Source organism: Hyperoodon ampullatus, assembly GCF_949752795.1.
Source record: "Hyperoodon ampullatus genome assembly, chromosome: 4".
Lineage (NCBI taxonomy): Eukaryota > Metazoa > Chordata > Mammalia > Artiodactyla > Ziphiidae > Hyperoodon > Hyperoodon ampullatus.
Window position 1 is genome coordinate 39,900,175 of NC_136917.1, and position 12,038 is coordinate 39,912,212.

Sequence of the window (12,038 nt, forward strand, 5' to 3'; positions counted from 1 at the left end):
CTGATAAACACCCACAAGCTTATGCCTCCTTACTTATGTTTGTTTTGTAAATTTAATTTATATTTATTATTGGAGTAATCTTCCATTGTGTACATGATCCACTTCTTTTTGTGTATTCCTCTGTTGATGGACATTTTCGTTGCTACCAGCTGTTGACTATGGAAAATATTGCTGGAGTGCAGGATGCATGTGCCTGGATTCCCTCTTTTTGATTCTCACTTTCTCAGATAATAGGACCAGCAGTTGGTATGCTTCATTGAATGGTAGCTCAATGTTTACCTTTTCAAAGCTCCTCCATTGTGTTTTCATTAGTGTCTCTTACCACATCCCCCTCAGAACTGTGCGTACGCATTTCTCCACAACCCCTTCAGCATTTATTGTTTGCAGCACTACTGCTCTTGGCCATTTTGACTGGTGTGAGCTGTTGGGTTGTTATAATTTGTGTTTGCATGTCTTTAAACATTCCTAAAATTCAACGTTTTTCCACGCCTTTTTCTTTTCTATTAAAAAAAAGAAAAGAAAAAAGTGTGAGTACAATACACTTCTTGAAATTGTCCCCTTTGAAGGTTGCCCTCCATTGAATTTATTGGTCGATTTTCGACCCCAGGATTTTTTTGGAGGGCAGGTGTTATTTACAGAACTGCAAGTTTGGTGAATTTTTAGTGACCTTTAGCAATGAGATTAAAGCTGCTGTTGTGGGAAACGGCAGCAAGGAGGCAGCATTTCTCCATTCCCAAATCTGGGTACTAGGGCAGCAGAGCCTTTCTGGAAGTCGTGTTCCTAGGTTGTAAATTAGAATGGAATGTGCCAGGAGAAACCCCCATAAGTTTATGTCTCATTACTTCTTCTTGGTTTTTAAAATTTTTTTCATAGGGGTAATGATTAGAATATTGTTTTTCCTAGGTGTATACAATCTGGTTCATTTGTACATTGTATATATATATTCATGTACAGATCCTATTCCCATGTAAAATATTACAGATTGTTCTGTAGACCTCCCTTGTAATATGGTGGGTCGTTTTTATATATGTATACAATATGTATTAGTAGACGTATAGTAACAGTAATCTTAATTTATCCATTCCACGCACCTTTACTTTTAGATGAACACAGTTTCTTTTCTAAGTTTGTGAGTATCTTTCTCTGTGGAAATATGTTTACTTGTGTCAGTTGTTAGATAACGCCTATAAGTGATATCATAGGATATAGGTCTTTTGCTTTCCGACTAACCTCATGTTTTGTGATTATCTCCAGGCTCATCTATGGTGCCTCAAGGAGCAGTGCTTTATTGTTTTCCTTGGCTAACATTCCATTGTATACATGGACCACCTGTTCTTTATTCATTCACCTTTCGATGGACATTTTGGTTGCTTCACTGTCTTGGCAAATGTAAATAAGGCTGCAGTGCAGCATTTGCAGCCTGTGTGTTGCCGGTTCTGGCTTCTCAGGTGACAGGTCCAGTGGTGTGCCTGCTGGATTGAGTGGTACCTCAAGTTTTACTTTTAAACGCAGCTCCTTTCTGTTCTCATTATTTGCCCTTACCACTTTACTTTCACAAGCAGGTAGAGGGTATACAGTTCTGTAAAACCCCTTCAGCATTTATTGTTTGTAGATTTTCTGCTGATGGTCACTCGACTGGTGTGAGTTGAAAGCTTTTTGTACATTAGATTTGCATGAGTCTAATAATTCATGAGGTTGAGCATTTTTACATTTTCCTTTTTTTATAAAGACAGTGAGTAAAACTCAACTCTTCATACTATCTTCTTGAAAATTTTGCCTGTTTTGAATTTTTTTTCGCCATTCCCTACCTCAGCACAGTTTTTGAGGGCAGGTGTCCTTTACAGCCCTGAGTCCTTGTGAAGGTTAAGTTACCATTATCTGTGGGTTTAAAGCTGCATTTGCGGGAATCTGCCACAAGGCGGCAGCATTTCTCCATTTCCAACTGTGTGGTTTGGGCCAACAGAGCTTTCCTGGAAATCGTGTTAGTAGGCTGCAAATTAGAGTGGAATGTGCCCGTGCAAACCCCCAAGAGCTTATATCTCCTTACCTGTTGCTTTTTAAATTTAAATTTTATTAATATTAAGTGCAAATTTGATTTAAAATTGTTGTTTCTCCTTGGTGTACAGAATCTTGTTCATCATATCAATGTATCCGTGCATTGATCTTTGAATTCTATCCAGTGTAGCTTACTGCAGAGTGTTGAGTAGACCTCTCTTGCTATTCCATACATATTTTGTGGTTATATATTTCATATGTATTACTACATGTCTGTTAACCCCCATATCCTAGTTCATCCATTCCTTACAGCTTTCCATTTGGTTAAACATAATTTTGTTTTCTTAATCCATGCTTTTCCTTCTCTTTGAAATATGTTCATGGGTATCAATTTTTAGGTAACACCTAGAAGTGATGTCATAGGATATCTCTCTTTCAGTTTCTTTCTGTTTTCAAGTTGGGTGATTATCTCTAGGTCCTTATATGGTGGTGCAACCGACACTGTTTCATTGTTTTCCATGGCTAATCTTCGATTGTGTACATGGACACTTCTTCTTTGTGCATTTTTCTGTTGTTGGACATTTTGGTTGCTTCCAAGTGCTGGCTATGGTAAATGTTCCTGCAGTGTAGGATTGCCAGCCTGTGGCTTTTTCATTCTGATCTGCTCATGTGATAGGCCTATCAAAGGACCTGCCAGATCACATGTTAGCTCAATTTTTATCTTTGAACGCACCTCCATTATCTTCTAACTACTGGCTGTTACCAGTTTACATCCCCCAAGCAAGTAGAGGGTACACAGTTCTGAAAAACCCCTTCAGCATCCTTTTTTTTTTGCGGTTTGCGGGCCTGTCACTCTTGTGGCCTCTCCCGTTGCGGAGCACAGGCTTGGACGCGCAGGTCCAGCGGCCATGGATCACGGGCCCAACTGCTCCATGGCATGTGGGATCTTCCTGGACCGGGGAATGAACCTGTGTCCCCTGCATCAACAGGCGGACTCTCAACCACTGCACCACCAGGGAAACCCAGCACTTATTCTTTGTAGAGTTTTTGCTGAAGATTATTGTGATGGCTGTGAGGTGAACGTTTCTGTACATTGGATATGCGTGGCTTTAATAATTCCTGATTTTGTGCATTTTTACATTCCTTTTTTTAAGAAAAAGGCAAGAAATAAATGCCAAAATGTGTGTAAAATATGCCTCTTGAAACTGTCTTCTTCAAATGTTGACGTGTTTTCTATTTTCTGGTCGATTTAAGACCCTAGGATTTTTTTGAATGGCAGCTGTCATTTACAGGCCTGCAATTATTTTGAATATTAAGTGACCTTTGGCGCTGGGTTTAAAGCTGCTGTTGTGTGAAATGGCCAGAAGGCGGCAGCATTTCTCCTTACCAAATACGGTTACTAGGGCAACAGAGCCACAATGGAAGTTGTGTTGTAGGTTGTCACTTAGAATGGAATGTACCAGCAAAAACCCCTTAATTTTATGTCACATTACTTACTGTTCATTTTTTTAATTTAATTTTTATTTTTAATCACAGCAAATTTCATTACAAAGTTTTGTTTGTTCTAGGTGTGCAAAATGTGGTTCTTATACACGTATACCTATATCTATTCTTCTTTGGATCCTTTTGCCATGTAGGTTATGACAAAAATTTGAATAGTTTCCTCTTGGTATTCTGTAGGTCTTTGGTGATTATATATTTCACATGTATTTCTATATCTCTGTTAACCCCAATATCCTAATGTATCGAATCCCCGCACCTTTCCATTTGGTGAACCATAAGTTTGTTTAATGAATCTGTGATTGCCTTTCTCTGTGGAAATATCTTCCTTGGTATCAATTTTTAGGTTACACCTATATGTGATATCATAGGATAGGTGTCTTTCACTTTCTCACTTTCTACCACTTGCGTGATTACTTCTAGAGTCATCTATGGTGTTGCAAATGGCATCGTTTCATTTTTTCTCCTTGGCTTATATTCCATCTGTACATGTACCAGTTCTTCTATGTCCACTCATCTGTTGATGGACTTTTTTGTTGCTTCCATGTCTTGGCTATTGTAACAGTGCTGCAGTGCAGATTCGCCTGCCTGTGTCTTTCCAATTCTGTCTTCTTAGGTTATAGGCCCAGGAGTGGGCCTGCTGGATCATAGAGTAGCTCAATGTTTCCCTTTTAAAGGCACCTCCATTCTGTACCCATTAGTGGTTCTTACTAGGTTACATCCCACTTCAAATTGAGGGTGTGGATTTTTCCACAACTCCTTCAGCATTGATCATTGTTAGTTTTTTTGCTGATGGTTATGGTGAGTGGTGTGAGCTGATACCACTGTGTGGTTGGATTTGCATGTGTCTCATAATCCCTTGAAATTCAGCTTTCAGGCATGTCCTTTTATTTTTCACACTGTCAGTACAGCTTTCTTCAGGAAAACAATTTGAAGTATTACGTGCCGCATTTTGAAATGTTTTGGCCTTTACATGCGTCAAGACATTTTGAGGCAGACTTCATTAACAGCCCTGCGGTACTTGTGCATATGAAGTGATCATTAGCACAGAGTTTAAAGCTGGTGTTACAGGTAACAGCCAAAGGGCAACAGCATTTCTACCTTCCCCACTCTGACACCTATGGAAACAGACTTTCCTGCCAGTGCTGTCCCTCGTTTATAAATTAGACAGGAATGTTCCCTGATAAACACCCACAAGCTTATGTCTCCTTACTTATGTTTGTTTTGTAAATTTAATTTATATTTTTTTATTGGAGTAATCTTCCATTGTGTACATGGTCCACTTCTTCTTTGTGCACTCCTCTGTTGATGGACATATTTGTTGCTACCAGCTGTTGACTATGGTAAATATTGCTGGAGTGCAGGATTGCCAGACTTTGACTTTTTGATTCTCATTTTCTCAGATAATAGGACCAGCAGTTTGTATGCTTCATTGAATGGTAGCTCAATGTTTACCTTTTCAAAGCACCTCCATTGTGTTTTCATTAGTGTCTCTTACCACGTCCCCCTCGGAACTGAGTGTAAGCATTTCTTCACATCCCCTTCAGGATTTATTGTTTGTAGCATTTTTGCTCTTGGCCATTCTGACTGGTGTGAGCTGTTGGGTTTTTATAATTTGTGTTTGCATGTCTTTAAACATTCCTAAAATTCATCATTTTTGCACACCTTTTTCTTTTCTGTTAAAAAACCAAAAAAGAAAAACGTGTGAGTACAATATACCTCTTGAAATTGTCCTGTTGGAAGTTTTCCCTCCTTTGAATTTATATTGGTCGATTTTCGACACCAGGATTTTTTTGGAGGGTACGTGTCATTTACAGAACTGCAGGTTTGGTGAATATTTACTTACCTTTAGCAATGGGATTAAAGCTGCTCTTTTGGGAAACCCCCCTCAATGTGGCAGCATTTCTCCATTCCCAAATCTAGGTAAAAGGGCAGCAGAGCCTTTCTGGAAGTCGTGTTCCTAGGTTGTAAATTAGAATGGAATGTGCCAGGAGAAACCCCCATAAGTTTATGTCTCATTACTTCTTCTTGTTATTTTTAAATTTTTTAAATCGTGGTAATGATTAGAATATTTCTTGTCCTAGGTGTACACAATCTGCTTCATTTGTACATTATATGTGTCTATTCATGTACAGATCCTCTTCCCATGTAAAATATTACAGATTGTTCTGTAGACCTCCCTTGTTATATGGTGGGTCATTTTTATATATGTATATAATATGTATTGGTAGACATATAGTAACACTAATCTTAATTCATCCATTACCCACACCTTTACTTCTGGATGAACAGAGTTTCTTTTCTACGTCTGTGAGTATCTTTGTGGAAATATGTTCATTTGTGTCGGCTGTTAGAAAACACCTATAAGTGATATCATAGGATATAGGTCTTTTGCTTTCCGACTAAACTCGTGTTTTGTGAATATATCCAGGCTCATCTATGGTGCCTCAAGGAGCAGTGTTTCATTGTTTTCCATGGCTAATATGCCATTGTGTACGTAGACCACCTCTTCTTTATCCATTCACCTGTTGATGGACATTTTGGTTGGTTGCGTCACTGTCTTGGCTATTGTGAATAAGGCTGCAGTGCAGCTTTTGCAGCCTGTGTCGTCTCGGTTCTGAGATTCTCAGGTGAGAGGCCCAGTGGTGCGCCTGCTGGATTGAGTGATACCTCAATTTTTACTTCTCAATGCAGATCATTTCTGTTCTCATTATTTGCCATTACCACATTACATTTCACCAGCAGGTAGAGGGTACACAGTTCTCTAAAACCCCTTCAGCATTTATTGTATGTAGACGTTCTGCTAATGGTCACTCGACTGGTGCGAGTTGAAACCGTTTTGTAGATTAGATTTGCATGAGTCTAATAATTCATGAGGTAGAGCTTTTTTACATTTCCCTTTTTTAAGACAGTGAGTAAAACTCACCTCTTCATATTATCTTCTTGAAAAATTTGCCTGTTTTGAATTTTTGGGGCCATTTTCTACCATCTTTCTACCAAAGAACATTCTTTGAGGGCAGGTGTCCTTTACTGCCCTGAGTCCTTGTGACTGTTAAGTGATCATTAGCTGTGTGTTTAAAACTGCTTTTGCGGGAATCTGCCACAAGGCGACAGCATTTCTCCATTTCCAACTGTGGGGTTTGTGGCAAGAGAGGTCTCCTGGAAATCGTGTTAGTAGGGTGCAAATTAGAGTGGAATGTGCCAGCGCAAACCCCCAAGAGTTTATATCTCCTTACTTGTTGTTTTTTTAAATTTAATTTTTATTAATAATCAGTGCAAATTTGATAAAAATGTTTTCTCCTAGGTGTACAGAATCTGGTTCATCATATCAATGTATCCATGCTTTTTCATCTTTGGATCCTATCCAGTGTAGGTTATTGCAGAGTGTTGAGTAGGCCTCTCTTGCTATTCCATACGTATTTCGTGGTTATATATTTCATATGTATTACTACATGTGTGTTAACCCCCATATCCTAGTTCATCCATTCCTTACACCTTTCCATTTGGTTAAATATAATTTTGTTTTCTTAATCCATGCTTTTCCTTCTCTTTGAAATAAGCTCATGGGTATCAATTTTTAGGTAACACCTAGAAGTGATGTCATAGGATATCTCTCTTTCAGTTTCTTTCTGTCTTCAAGTTGGGTGATCATCTCTAGGTCCTTATATGGTGGTGCAACTGGAACTGTTTCATTGTTTTCCATGTGTAATATTGCATTGTGTACATGGACACTTCTTCTTTGTGCATTTTTCTGTTGCTGGACATTTTGGTTTCTTCCAAGTGTTGGCTATGGTAAATGTTCCTGCAGTGTAGGATTGCCAGCCTGCGACTTTTTCATTCTGGTCTGCTCATGTGATAGGCCCATCAAAGGACCTACCAGATCACATGGTAGCTCAATTTCTACCTTTAAACACAGCTCCATTATGTTCTCACTACTGGCCATCACCAGTTTACATCCCCCCAGCAACTAGAGTGTACCCAGTTCTCTAAAACCCCTTCGTCATTTATTCTATGTAGACTTTTGCTGAAGATCATTCTGATGGCTGTGAGGTGAACGTTTTTGTAGATTAGCTATGCCTGGCTTAATCAATTCCTGATGTTGAGCATTTTTCCATTCCCTTTTTTTAAGAAAAATAAAATAAAAGCCAAAATGTGCGTAAAATATGCCTCTTGAAACTGTCTTGTTGAAATGTTGACATATTTTGTATTTTATGGTCGATTTATGATCACAGGATGTTTTTGGATGGCAGCTGTCATTTACAGGCCTGCAATTATTTTGAATATTAAGTGACCATTAGCGCTGGGTTTAAAGCTGCTGTTGTGTGAAACGTCCAAAGGCGGCAGCATTTCTCTTTACCAAATCTGGTTACTAGGGTAACAGAGCCATAATGGAAGTTGTGTTGTTGGTTGTCAATTAGAATGGAATGTGCCAGGAAAAAGCCCCTTAAGTTTATGTCTCATTACTTCTTGTTCATTTACTTTATTTTATTTTTATTTTTCATTACAGCAAATTTGATTACAATGTTTTGTTTGTTCTAGGTGTGCAAGATGTGGTTTTTACACATATATATACATATATATATATATTCTTCTTTGGATCCTTTTCCCATGTAGGTTATGACACAATAGTGACTAGTCTTCTCTTGGTATTCCGTAGGTCTTTGGTGACTATATATTTCTCATGTGTTTCTATATCTCTGTTAACCCCAATATCCTAATGTATCCAATCCTCACACCTTTCCATTTTGTGAAACTTTAGTTTGTTTAATGAACATGTGATTGCCTTTCTCTGTGGAAATATCTTCATTGGTACCAATTTTTAGGTAACACCTATAAGTGATATCATAGGATATGTGTGTTTTGCTTTCTCAGTTTCTACTTCTGGAGTCATGGATGGTGTTGCATTGACATTGTTTCATTTGTTTCCTTGGCTAATACTTCATCTGAACATGTACCAGCTGGATCATAGAGTAGCTCAATGTTTCCCTTTTAAAGGCACCTCCTTTCTGTGCCCATTAGTGGCTCTTACCAGGTTATGTCCCACTTCATATTGAGGGTATGGATTTCTCCACAACCCCTTCAGCATTGATCGTTGGTAGTTTTTTTGCTGATGATTATTCTGAGTGTTGTGAGCTGATATCTCTGTGTGGTTGGATTTGTATGTGTCTCATAATCCCTTGAAATTCAGCTTTCAGGCATGTGCTTTTCCTTTTCAAACTGTCAGTACAGCTTAATTCTTCAAATTGTTTTCGTAACGTATGTGCCACATTTTGAAATATTTTGGCCATTACCTCCATCAAGACATTTTGAGGGCACATTTCATTTACAGCCCTTGGGTACTTGTGCATATGAAGTGACCATTACAAAGAGTTTAAAGCTGCTGTTGCAGGTAATGGCCAGAGAGCAGCAGCATTTCTACCTTCCCCACTGTGGTACCTAGATAAACAGTCCTTCCTGCCAGTGCTGTTCCTTGCTTATAAAATAAACTGGAATGTGCCCTGATAAACACCCAAAAGCTTATGTCTCCTTACTTATGTTTGTTTTGTAAATTTAATTTATATTTTTTAATGGAGTAATATTCCATTTTCTAAATGGACCACTTCTTTGTGCATTCCTATGTTGATGGACATTTTCATTGCATCCAAGCGTTGGCTATGGTAAATATTGCTGAAGTGCAGGACTGCCAGCCTGTAACTTTTTGATTCTCATTTTCTCCAGTGATAGGCCCAGCCGTGTGTATGCATCATTGACTGGTAGCTCAATGTTTACCTTTTCAAAGCACCTCCATTGTGTTTTCATTAATGTCTCTCACCACCTCCCCCTTAGAACCGATAGTATGCATTTCTCCACAATCCCTTCAGCATTTATTGTTTGCAGCATTTTTGGTTATGGCCATTCTGACTGGTGTGAGCAGATAGGTGTTTGTAATTTGAGTTTGCAAGTCTATAAAAATTCCTAAAATTCATCATTTTTCCACGCATTTTTCTTTTCTGTTAAAAAAAGGAGAAAAAAGTGTGAATACGATATACTTCTTGCAATTGTCTTCTTGGAAGGTTGCCCTATTTTGCATTTTTTGGTCGATTTTCGCCCCCAGGATTTTGTTGGAGATCAGGTGTCATTTACAGTCCTGCAATGATTGTGAATACTTAGTGACCCTTAGCACTGGGTCTAAATCTGCTGTTGTGGGAAACGGTCACAAGGCGGCAGCATTTCTCCATTCCCAAAACTGGTTACTAGGGCAGCAGAGCCTTTCTGGAAGTTGTGCTCCTAGGTTGTAAATTAGAATGGAATGTGCCAGGAAAAAGCCCGTGAAGTTTGTCTCATTAGTTCTTGTTCATTATTTTAACTTTTTAATTGGTGTAATGATTAGAATGTTGTTTTTCTAGGTGCACAATTCCCTTTCATTTGTACATTATATATGTATATATATATATTCATGTATAGATCAACTTCCCATGTAAATTATTACAGAGTCTTACATAGACCTCCATTTCTATACGGTCGGTCTTTTTGATATACAATATTAGTTTATGTCTCATTACTTCTTGTTTGTTGTTTTAATTGTCTTAATCGGGTAATGATTAGAATATAGTTTGTCCTAGGTGTATACAATCTGGTTCATTTGTGCCTCATATATATCTATTCATGTACAAATCCTTTTCCCATGTAAAGGATTAAAGAGTGTTCTGTAGACCTCCCTTGCTATATGCTCGGTCTTTTTGATATATGTACTTAATCTGTATTTGTATACGTATGGTAAACCTAATCTTAATTTATCCATTGCCACCACCTTTCCTTTTAGATAAGCATAGTTGGTTTTTTAAGTCTATGAATGTCTTTCTCGGAAATATGTTCATTTGTGTCAGTTGTTAGATAAAACCTATAAGTGATATCATATTATATTTGTCTTTTGCTTTCTAACTTACCTCATGTTCTGTGATTATATCTAGGCTACTCTATGGTGCTGCAAAGAGCAGTGTTCCATTGTTTTCAATGGCTAATATTCCATTGTGTACCCGGACCACTTCTTCTTTGTCCATTCATGTTGATGGACATTTTGTTTGCTTCCTTGTTTTGCCTATTGTGAATATTGCTGCAGTGCAGCTTTGCCAGCCTGTGTCTTCTCAATTCTGGTCTTCTCAGGTGATAGGCCCAGCTGTGGCCCTTCTGGATCAAATGGTGGCTCATTTTTTCCTTTTAAACGTAGCTCCTTTCTGTTCTCATTATTGTCTGTTACTATTTTACATCTCACCAGCTGCTACAGGGCACAGAGTTCTCTAAAACCCCTTCAGCATTTATTGTTTGTAGACATTTTGCTGATGGTCATTTGACTAGTGGGAGTTGAAACCTTTTGTAGATTAGATTTGCTTTAGTCTAATAATTCCTAATGTTGAGCTTATATCCATTTTCCTTTCTTAAAAAATGTGAGTATAACTTACCCCTTTAAAAAAATAAAAAAGAGTGAGTAAAACTTATCCCTGATCTTCTTGAAAAATTTGCTGTGTGTTGAGTTTTTTGCCCATTGCCTACATTTTTTTTTTGTGGTATGCGGGCCTCTCACTGCTGTGGCCTCTCTCATTGTGGAGCACAGGCTCCGGACGTGCAGGCTCAACGTCCATGGCTCATGGGCCCAGCCGCTCCACGGCATGTGGGGTCTTCCCGGACCGGGGCACGAACCCGTGTCCCCTGCATCGGCAGGCGGACTCTCAACCACTGTGCCACCAGGGAAGCCCCTCAGGACATTTCTTGAGGTCAGGTGTCCTTTGCAGCCAGTGAGTCCTTGTGAATATTAAGTGACCATTAGCTGTGGGGTTAAAGTTGCTCTTGTGTTAAAAGACCACAAGGCGGCAGCATTTCTACGTTTCCAACTCTGGGTACTTGGGCAACACAGACTTCCTGGAAATCGTATTAGTAGGCTGCAAATTAGAGTGGAATGTGCCAAGGCAAACCCCCAACAGCTTATATCTCCTTCTTGTTTTTTAAATTTATTTTTTATTAGAGCAAATTTGATAAAAAATGTTGTGTTTGTTCTAGGGAACAAAATCTCATTCATTATATATATGTATCTATTGATTGTTGGATCCTTTCCCACCTAGGTTATTGCAGAGTGTTGAGTAGACCTCTGTTGGTATTCCTTAGGTTTTGGTGATTTATATTTATCATATGTATTAGAATAAGTCTGTCAACCCACGTATCCTAATTTACACATTCCTCACACCTTTCCATTTGGTTACAAATAATTTTGGTTTCTTCATCCATGAAGGTCCTTCTGTTGGAAATAATTTCATGTGTATCAATTTTTAAGTAAAACCTATAAGTGATAACATAGGATATCTGTCTTTCGGTTTCATTGTTACTTCAAGTTGTGTGATTATCTCTGGCTCCTTCTATGGTGTTGCAAATTGCACTGTTTCATTCTTTTCCATGGCTAATAATTCATTGTGTACAAGGAACAATTCTTTGTGCATTCATCTGTTGATGAACATTTTAGTTGCTTCCAACTTTTGGCTATCATAAATATTGCTGCAGTGCAGGATTGCCAG